The sequence below is a fragment of the Mixophyes fleayi genome, chromosome 3, assembly GCF_038048845.1.
Source record: "Mixophyes fleayi isolate aMixFle1 chromosome 3, aMixFle1.hap1, whole genome shotgun sequence".
In the NCBI taxonomy this organism is placed as follows: Eukaryota; Metazoa; Chordata; class Amphibia; order Anura; family Limnodynastidae; genus Mixophyes; species Mixophyes fleayi.
The window spans coordinates 69,151,962-69,162,881 of record NC_134404.1 but is presented as its reverse complement, the minus strand read 5'-3'; the positions used below and the strand labels follow the sequence as shown (position 1 = coordinate 69,162,881).

The 10,920-nt window shown below is 44.2% G+C and overlaps 1 protein-coding gene across 1 annotated transcript in view; it reads right to left on the bottom strand.

The window, feature by feature from the left end:
* Positions 1-222: 222 nt before the first annotated feature.
* LOC142143659 (transcription cofactor HES-6-like) overlaps positions 223-10,920 on the bottom strand; it is a 200,387-nt gene continuing 189,689 nt past the window's right edge. The window contains exon 5 of the transcript XR_012689562.1: positions 223-235. The gene's annotated coding sequence lies outside the window, so the exon portion shown is untranslated. The remainder of the gene's footprint in view (positions 236-10,920) is intronic.

Genomic DNA, 10,920 nt, shown 5'->3' with positions numbered 1-10,920 from the left:
TAAGCAACCGCCAATCTGTTTTAATCGGGACAAATCCCTCCAAACCCAATATTGCAATCCTATTTTTTCCCTACATCCACTAATATCCATCATTTTAATTAGCGATCGTATCCCTGGATACACTTTTCCACTAAAAATTTGTCTAACCCTTTCTTAAACATATCTATGAATCTGCCATCACAACCTTCCCTGGCAGTGAATTCCATATCTTGACTGCTCTTACTGCAAAGAACCCCTTCCTTTGCTGCTTGTGAAATGTCCTCTCCTCTAACCTTACGAGGTGACCGCATGTCCGGCGTACAGTCCTTGGGGTAAAAAGTTCCCATGAAAGTTGTCTGTATTGACCCTCAATGTATTTGTACATAGTAATCATATCTCCTCTTAGTAGTCTCTTTTCTAAAGTGAACATGCCTAAACTGGCTAACCTTTTCTCATAACGTAATGATGCCATACCCTTTATAAAGCCCTTCTCTGAACCCTTTCTAGTTCCAAAATATCGTTGTTATAGAGTAGTGCCCAGAACTGTACTCCATATTCAAGATGAGGTCTTACCAATGATTTACACAATGGCAAAATTACACTGTCTTGCCTTGCATCTCTGCCCCTTTTTATGCATGCCAATTCTGTTTTTGCCCTTGCAGCTGCTGCTTGACATTGAGCACTATTGCTAAGTCTACTGTGTACGAGCACTCCCAAATCCTTTTCCATTATAGATTCCTATAAATGAATCCCATTTAATTTATAGATTGTGTGCTTGTTTTTGATCCCTAAATGCATAACCTTACATTTACCTATGTTAAGCCTCATATTCCATTTGGCCGGCCAATCCTCCAGTTTATTTAAGTCCCTCTGTAGAAAAGCTACATCTTGCTCTGAATTTATTACCTTACAGATTTTAGTGTCATCTGCAAAAATGGAAACTTTACTTGAGGTACTCCACTTAAAACTTTTGACCAATTAGAAAATGTTCCATTTATCATAACTCTCCTATTCTCTAACTAGTTTTCTATCTAAGTACAAATGTTGTTTCCTAGATCCAGTTCTTTTATTTTGTAAACCAACCTCTTGTGTGGCACTATATCAAACGCCTTTGCAAAATCTAAGTAGACCACATCTACTGTGCTGCCTTGTGCTAAGTTCCCACTAACTTCCTCATAGAAACTAATTAGATTAGTTTGACATGACATATCCTTCACAAATCCATGCTGATTCCCACCAATAATCTTATTGCGTACCAAGTAATTCTGAATACTATCCCTTAATATTCCTTCCAGTAGTTTCTCCACTATTGATGTCAAGCTTACAGGTCTATAATTTACTGGTTGTGATCTCATCCCATTTTTAAACAATGGCAAAAGATCTACTATTCACCAATCCCTAGGTACTGAGCCTGATGAGATTGAATCTATGAAAATTAAGAATAGCGGTCTAGCTGTTTCTGAGTTTAGCTCCATAAGAACCCTTGGGTGTATGTCATCTGGACCAGGAGCTTTATTTATTTTAATATCCTTCAGTGGCCTTTGGACTTCTTCCTTTGTCAGTCAAGTATTAATTAATGGTATGGTTTCATTTCCGTTTTAATGTATTATTCCTACCATTTGTTCCTCTCTAGTAAATACTGAAGAAAAAAAGTGTTTAATTCCTCTGCTTTTTCCTTAGTATCATTTATCAATTCACCCATTTCACCTCTTAGGAGACCTATATTATCTTTTTTAATCCTTTGCCTTTTTAATCTTTTTTAATCCTTAAATACGTAAAAAACTTTTTGGGGTTTCTCTTAATTTCTTTTGCAACTTGTTTTTCATTTTCTAATTTAGCCAACATAATTTCCTTCTTGCATATTTTATTACATTCCTTGTACCTACGGAAGGACTCCTCAGACCCTTCAGATGTAAACAATTTAAGTGCATATTTCTCCCTTTGCATTTCTTTACTTACCTTTTTATTTAGTCACATTGGTTTAGACTTAATTCTTTTACATTTATTTCCCGTATGAATGAACTTATACGTGTATGTTTCCAACAACATTTTAAACAGCCCACTATTCTTCCGTATTTTTTCATTCAAAAACTTTATTCCAGTCTATGCACTTTATAAACTCCTTTAGCATATCAAAATTTGAATTTCTAAAGTTTAAAGTCGTAGTTGATCCCTTATAACGTTGCTTCTGGAAACTAATTTCAAATGATACCATATTATGATCACTGTTTGCCAAGTGTTCCCTTACTTGAATATTTGATATTACGTCTACATTATTTGTTATTACTAGGTCCAGTATAGTCCGGTTCCTAGTTGGTTCCTCTACTAATTGGGACATGTAATGGTCTTTTAGAGTTGTCAGAAACCTATTTCCCCTAGCTGCACCGCAGGTGTCAGTACTCCAATCAATGTCCGGATGATTAAAATCCCCATAATTAAAACTTGACCTAGTTGTGTAGCCCTTTCAATTTGCTGTAGAAGTTGGGCTTCCTCAATCATAATAATATTTGGCAGTTTATAGCATATCCCTGTCAGCAACTTCTCTGAACTTTTTCCTCCACTGGATATTTCCACTCACAATGCCTCTATATTATCACCAATATTCTTGTAAATAACTTCCTGAATACTTGGTTTTAACTCCTCCCCTTTTATTTACCCTATCATTCCTGAAGAGAGTATAGCCTTCCAAGTTGACTGCCCAGTAATGTGTATCATCCCACCAGGTCTCTGTAATACCTATAATATCATACTGCTCAATCATTGCTACTAGTTCTATCGCCCCCATTTTACCTGTCAGGCTTCTTGCATTTGCAAGCATACACTTAAGTCTATTGCCTCCCTTAGGTATTTCTTTTTGCTTTAAAAAGGGTATCTTCTTATCGGCTATGTTTCCCTTTCCCCCCTCTCCACCCCCTTGGCTCTTGTAAAATTTATCCTTACTTCTCTCAATGTCTATCCCATAAATACTTGCTTGCCCTCCCGCCCTGAAGTCTAGTTTAAAATCTCCTCCAATCTTCTAACCACCCTCTCCCCAAGCACAGCAACCCTCTCGTTGTTAGGAACTTACCTTGTTCCCGTTCCGCTGTGCTGTCAGCGGGAGCTGACAGCGGTGTCCATCACTTCAGCGCTTCTTCTGTTAGCACTGCCGCACTTCCGGGTTCTCTCTGCTGCTGATCATGTGACTCCTGGGCGGGGAATTCAAACTCCTATATCTCCCCTGCTCTGACACGCTGCCTGTGTCAGAGCAATGTGTTTCCTGTTCCTGGCTACAGTTCCTGTGTCCTGACTCCTGTGAACCTGCTCCCTGTTAACCCCTCTATTCCTCCTACTCCTGTGTACCTACCTGGCTGTGACCTGACTATTCTTTGGCTTATCCCTGGCACTACGCAACTGGACTATCTTCTGTGTACCGACTCGGCTGTGTTACCAACAATTCTCTGGATCTCCCTCTGGCACCGCATACCTGATACCTTCTGTGTACCAACTCGGCTGTGTTACCAACTATCCTCTGGATCTCCCTCTGGCACCGTATACCTGATACCTTCTGTGTACCGACCCGGCTGTGTTACCAACTATTCTCTGGATCCTGCCACGCACCCATTGCCTCCATGCATCTACCGGTTACTGTTCCAGACCTACAATGCCTGGAATTAACGGTTAGTGCCTGTACTTGCACCGCATTATCTATTTTCTTGTCTGCCTGCCATCACTTAGAACTTTCTCCCTTACGTCAGTAGGCTAATCTGGGGGCCGCGACCTGCGGTTCTTCGGCAGCTAAGCCCACACTACCTTGCGGTGGTTCTGGTGAAGACCGGAAGGCCGTTAGACTCCGCGCCCTAGGTAAGCCTGTGCTAATACTGACTAAGGCATCAAAATCGTAACAGTTTGCTCTGACCCTTATCTAACTGATGGAAGCGACAGGGAATCCCACTGCGAGAGTACTACTGGATAACTTAGCGGCTCAGGTTGAGGAACAGGGGAAAAATCAAGAACAGTTATTACAGATTCTGCAGACTCTGTCTAACAGGTTGGATACGCTCCAAGCAGCTCAGGTGGCAGCTCCTAATCCTCCACCTGCTCCGGCCCCACAGCCTGCCCCCGCTCCAAGCGGTTCAGCTGTATCTGCTCCCACCACCTCTCAACTCCGCATACCTAACCCCCCCAAGTTCAATGGGGATCCTAAGGAATGCCGAGGCTTCTTGAACCAGTGTGCTATTCAATTCGAACTTTTGCCCGGAAACTTTCCTACACAGAAAACTAAAGTCGCTTATATTATTACCTTATTGTCTGGTCAAGCGCTTGCCTGGGCTTCTCCTCTCTGGGAACATGATGACCCCATTCTCCATAATTGTGCCACTTTCTTGGAAACCTTCAGACGCATCTTTGATGAACCCGGACGAGTCTCCAGTGCAGCTTCTGGACTCCTCCGTCTGCGCCAGGGTACCCTTACTCTGGGCCAGTATGCCCTTCAATTTCGCACTATGGCGGCCGAACTTCGTTGGAACATTGAAGCTTTAGTGGCCACATTTTGGCAAGGCTTGTCCGATCGTATTAAGGACGAGCTAGCAGCCCGAGAGTTACCCACTACCCTGGATGCCTTGATCTCTCTCTGTAACCAGATTGATATACGTTTCCGTGAACGCACTCAGGAGAGAGAGAGTTCCCGTCGATCTACTTTCCGTTTGGCTCCTCGCTTCCAAAGTCCTATTACACCGGAGGAAGAGCCTATGCAGTTGGGAAGAGCACGTTTATCCCAAGAGGAAAGAGAGAGGCGGTTCAAGAATCGTTTATGCCTTTATTGCGGGGAACCCGGTCATGTCCTGAGTCAATGTGGGAAGTGCCCGGGAAACGATCGGACCTAACTGATGACGGAGAGACTAAGTTAGGTATGAACATTCTCTCTCCTATGGATTCTAGTTTTTCTATCCAAGTTCTTCTGCAATATACTGATAAACAATTGTCTCTTCCAGCGCTTATTGACTCCGGTGCAGCGGGGAACTTTTTACGAGCTGACATTGTAGAGCGGTTATCATTGCCTAGGCAACCCTTAGATCCACCTATTGCCATTACAGCTATAGATGGCAGTCGTATCATTGGAGGATCCATTAAGAACAGAACTGTCAACATGTCTCTACGCATTGGAGCCTTACACACTGAGGAAATCTCCTTCTTAGTCATTCCAAAGGCTATCAACCCGCTGATCTTAGGCCTACCTTGGCTCAGACTTCACTCCCCCACTTTAGATTGGCAGAAACCGGAAGTTCTTGCATGGGGTTCAGAGTGTCATTCCCGATGTCTTCCCAGGATTCATAGACCCGCTATGGGCTGTCTTCCAACACCCTCCGGTATTCCTCCTCAATATCATTCGTTTTCTGATGTCTTTTGTGAAAAGGAGGCTTCCAAGTTACCCCCTCATAGACCTTGGGATTGCTCCATTGAATTGTTGCCGGATAAGATACCACCTAGAGGACGGGTATTTCCATTATCTCTACCCGAATCAGAGGCCATGTCCCTATATATTAAGGAGAATTTAAACAGGGGTTCTATCCGGAAATCCTCGTCACCAGCAGGAGCAGGTTTCTTTTTCGTAAAAAAGAAGGACGGCGGATTGCGTCCTTGCATAGACTACCGTGGCCTCAACGCCATCACGAAAAAGAATAGGTACCCCTTACCATTAATCTCTGAACTCTTTGATAGGATCAAGGGAGCTTCAATTTTTTCTAAACTGGATTTGAAAGGGGCCTACAACCTTATCCGTATTAAACAAGGGGATGAATGGAAGACGGCGTTCAATACGCACGATGGGCATTTTGAGTATCTTGTCATGCCATTTGGACTTTGTAACGCTCCTGCGGTTTTTCAAAATTTCATTAACGAAGTTTTTCAGGATTTCCTGTATCAATTTGTTGTCATCTACCTAGACGATATTCTTATTTTTTCACCTGATATTATTACTCATCACCATCATGTCTCCTTGATTCTTCAACGCCTTCGGTCGCATCATCTGTACTGTAACGTGGACAAGTGTGTCTTTGAAAAAACGCATCTTCCTTTTCTTGGTCACGTGGTTTCTGGCTCCGGATTACGTATGGACCCTGAGAAATTAAAGGCGATTTCTGATTGGCCCCAACCGGTTGAACTTAAGGCCATCCAGCGTTTTATTGGGTTCTCTAATTATTACCGCCACTTTATCAAAGGGTTTTCGTCTGTTATTGCACCCATCACTTCCCTGACCAAGAAATCTGCCAACGCTAAGACCTGGCCACCAGAGGCGGTAGAGGCCTTCAAGTATCTTAAAGAAGCCTTCATATCGGCACCTATTCTTCAACAGCCAGATTCTTCCTTCCCCTTTTTTCTCGAAGTTGACGCATCCTCCACTGGAGTAGGAGCTATTTTGTCTCAGAAGAATTCTACTGGAAAGTTTTCTCCCTGTGGCTTCTTTTCTCGTAAATTCTCATCCACCGAAAAAAAACTACGGCATTGGAGACAGAGAACTACTTGCTATCAAATTGGCCTTGGAGGCCTGGAGACATCATTTGGAGGGAGCCAGATTTCCTGTTACTATTTTTATGGATCACAAGAACCTGCTTTATCTACAAACTGCATCCTGCCTCAATCCCCGTCAGGCCAGATGGTCTTTATTTTTTTCACGATTCAATATGATCATTCCCTTCAGACCAGGGTCCAAGAACAAGAAGGCTGATGCTCTCTCTCGTTCCTTTGATTCTATGGATACCGAAGAAGAGAGTGTTAGGTCTATTCTAGATCCAGAATGTATTTTGGCTACTACTCCTACTCGGTTGATCATTCCTCACGGGAAGACTTTGGTTCCTCCACATCTCCAAACTAAACTCCTTAAATGGGCTTATGCCTCCCGTTTTTCTGGTCATGCCGGTATAAAGAAGACTTTGGAATTTATCTCCCGTAGTTATTGGTGGCCGGCTATCCGTTCGGACGTTCGACAGTTTGTGACGGCGTGTTCCACTTGTGCTCAAAATAAAGTTCCTCGTCAAGCTCCATACGGTCTGCTGCAGCCTCTGCCAATTCCGGATCGACCTTGGAGTCATCTCTCCATGGATTTTATCACAGATTTACCCTCCTCCAGAGGGTTCTCAGTAGTGTGGGTGGTCACTGATCGCCTTTCCCGAGCCGCTCATTTTGTGGCATTAAAAGGTCTCCCTTCTGCTCCTATTCTGGCTCAACTCTTCATTAAAGAAATTTTCCGCCTACATGGCTGTCCAGATATTATCGTTTCTGATCGAGGAACTCAGTTCGTGGCAAGATTTTGGAGGGCCTTTTCTCGTCTTTGTGGAATTAAGTTAAATTTCTCTTCTGCATATCATCCGCAAAGTAATGGTCTCACGGAAAGGACGAATCAAGAATTGGAGAAATTCCTCAGATGTTTCATTTCAGCTAAACATGATGATTGGGTTGATTTATTACCTTGGGCAGAATTCGCCCACAATAATAATTCACACGACTCTACCTCCACTTCTCCCTTTTTTGCTCTTCAGGGATTTCATCCTAAAGTTCCACCCTTCAAAGAGTTAACCGCTTCTGGGGTTCCTGCAGTGGATTCCCTTCTATCGGACTTCTCGTCTAGGTGGGATCTTATCAAACGCAAATTACTTCACACCTCTGCCATCAGTAAAAAAGCATTTGACAAAAGAAGAAGACCGTCTCCACTACTTACTCCTGGTGACAAAGTGTGGTTGTCTACAAAGAATCTTCGCTTGTTGGTTCCTTCTAGGAAATTCGCTCCCCGATTTATCGGTCCCTTCAAGATCATTGAGGTCATTAATCCGGTGGCCTTTAGATTAAAATTACCCCCTACCTTGAGGATTCCCAATGTCTTCCACATTTCCCTTCTCAAACCACTTGTTGTTAACAAATTCTTCTCTTCAAGAAGACCTCCTGCTGCTATTTCTGCACCAGATCAGGAATTTGAGGTGAAGGAGATTCTAGATTCTCGGATTTCCAGAGGTTCCTTGCAGTTCCTGGTTGACTGGAAAGGTTACGGTCCTGAAGAGCGTTCTTGGATTCCTGCACGAGACCTTCATGCTCCGAGTTTGTTGAAGAAATTCCATACCAAGTTCCCTCTAAAGCCTTATAGGTTGTCCGGAGGCCACCCCTGAAGGGGGGGTACTGTTAGGAACTTACCTTGTTCCCGTTCCGCTGCGCTGTCAGCGGGAGCTGACAGCGGTGTCCATCTCTTCAGCGCTTCTTCTGTTAGCACTGCCGCACTTCCGGGTTCTCTCTGCTGCTGATCATGTGACTCCTGGGCGGGGAATTCAAACTCCTATATCTCCCCTGCTCTGACACGCTGCCTGTGTCAGAGCAATGTGTTTCCTGTTCCTGGCTACAGTTCCTGTGTCCTGACTCCTGTGAACCTGCTCCCTGTTAACCCCTCTATTCCTCCTACTCCTGTGTACCTACCTGGCTGTGACCTGACTATTTTTTGGCTTATCCCTGGCACTACGCAACTGGACTATCTTCTGTGTACCGACTCGGCTGTGTTACCAACAATTCTCTGGATCTCCCTCTGGCACCGCATACCTGATACCTTCTGTGTACCGACTCGGCTGTGTTACCAACTATCCTCTGGATCTCCCTCTGGCACCGTATACCTGATACCTTCTGTGTACCGACCTGGCTGTGTTACCAACTATTCTCTGGATCCTGCCACGCACCCATTGCCTCCGTGCATCTACCGGTTACTGTTCCAGACCTACAACGCCTGGAATTAACGGTTAGTGCCTGTACTTGCACCGCATTGTCTATTTTCTTGTCTGCCTGCCATCACTTAGAACTTTCTCCCTTACGTCAGTAGGCTAATCTGGGGGCCGCGACCTGCGGTTCTTCGGCAGCTAAGCCCACACTACCTTGCGGTGGTTCTTGGTGAAGACCGGAAGGCCGTTAGACTCCGCGCCCTAGGTAAGCCTGTGCTAATACTGACTAAGGCATCAAAATCGTAACACTCGTCAATCAGGTGCAATCCATCTCGACAATAAAGATGGCAACTGACCGAGAAATCAGCCCAGTGCTCTAAGAATCCTCACACCAATTTTTTAGCCACGCATTAACCTCCCTAATCTCCTGCTACCTCACTGGATTAGCGCGTGGCACATGTAGTATTTCCGAAGATACTACCTTGGATGTCTTTGCTTACGTTTGCGACCTATGTCTCTCAAATCATTCTTTAGGACACCCCATCTTTCTCTAACTCTTATATCCTCTAATATCCAGTCTTCCGCACCCTCTTTCTTGAGCCCCGTTGTTTGCGGATCCTCCCTCCCCCTTCACCGCCCTCTCTAGCTGTGCATTGAGCTTACTGAGTTGCTGTGCTTACTGTTTACTGTACTGTGCTGTCTCCCATTGTATTGTAATTTGTTTGTCTCTGTACGGTGCTGCAGACGCCTTGTGGCGCCTTATAAATAAAAAATAATAATAATAATAATAACAATAATAATAACTCGGTCATTGGTACCAACATGCACCAAAACCGTTTGGTCACTCCCAGCCCCTACCAACAATCTGTCCACCCGATCCGCAATATGCTGATCCCGAGCACCCAGGAGACAACACACTGTTTGGCATGTACGGTCCCGGTAATAGATTGCCCTATGTACCTTCCTAATAATTCTCATGATAGCGGTCAGAGCTTGGTAATAAACCTATGAGTATAGCAAAACAATGATGATAGAGGGGGGCCTGTGGACTAACATATACTGCACTAGTTTCACTCATTGTAAACACAGTGGGTTAATCGATTTTTTTTTTGCTTCAACCAATACTCATGAGAATGCGATTTATAAATCCATTAAAGTCTCATTGAATCTGTGGCATGAGACAATCTGAATATTGGTTTGGGCTACAAAATGTTTGCCTCCACTGTTTCTAGGCGATGGGTAATTGTTAATGTCTGAATTTGCTGGCATAACCTAACTGCTACAAGGCGTGACCACCAGATTTGGGAAAATATATATACATGCTAAAGAATTCATCATAAATCAGGAGGTTATAAATGAGTTTTGTCCATTAGTCACTCTTTAAAAAATATTAAATTCCTCAGCTATGTTGCATTGGACATGGTCGAGACTTTCTCTACAGGTCCACTTTTCTTCTGATAGATAGCCACTAGTACTCCAATGTAAACTTCAGCAGAAGAGGAGGAAAACGGTAGAGCGGAGAAGTGGAACAAGAAATGGAGGCAGGAGATGATGTAGGGTAAGAGAAAAAGTGGTTTGAAGGACACAGGTAAAAGTGGGTGGTGGAGGGATCAGTGGCGGATCCAGGGGGGTGATCGGGGCGATCGCCCCCCCTAGCAGGGTCTTGTTGCCGGCGGCTGCACACTATGTGCAGATCCGTTCAGCAGAGAGAGCTAGTGAGAGAGTCCTGCCCAACTGCTCTGATTGACACAATCAGAGCAGCCGGACAGGACTCTCTCCCTAACTCTCTCTGCTGAACGGATCTGCACATAGTGTGCAGCCGTCAGCAGCCTTAGGTGTCAAAAAGGGGGGGGGGGCTAAATCACCCCCGGTACATTTTATTTCTGGATCCGCCCCTGGGAGGGATAGAGTAGTAAAGGGAGACACACACACACACACACACACACACACAAAAGCAGGGAAAGAAAGGACAGACACTCACAATGCAGAGACAGAGACACACAAAGCGGAAGTGAGAGGGCAAAAAGAGACAGATGGGGAAACAGAGGTGCACATACAAATGTAAAGCCCTGATCCCCATGAGCCAGCCTCCACTCCATGTCCCAGAACATTTCTTGCTTATTTGTAGCACTTTAAAAAGTGTGTCTAAAATAGACATTTGCTCTGAATGAGTTTCTTTGAATCAAAATAATCAAAATAATCCCTTCAGTGCAGTTTTAGCACCTATGTTCCCTTTTAAATCACTGTACATGCGCAGAAAAAGTTCTTGGAC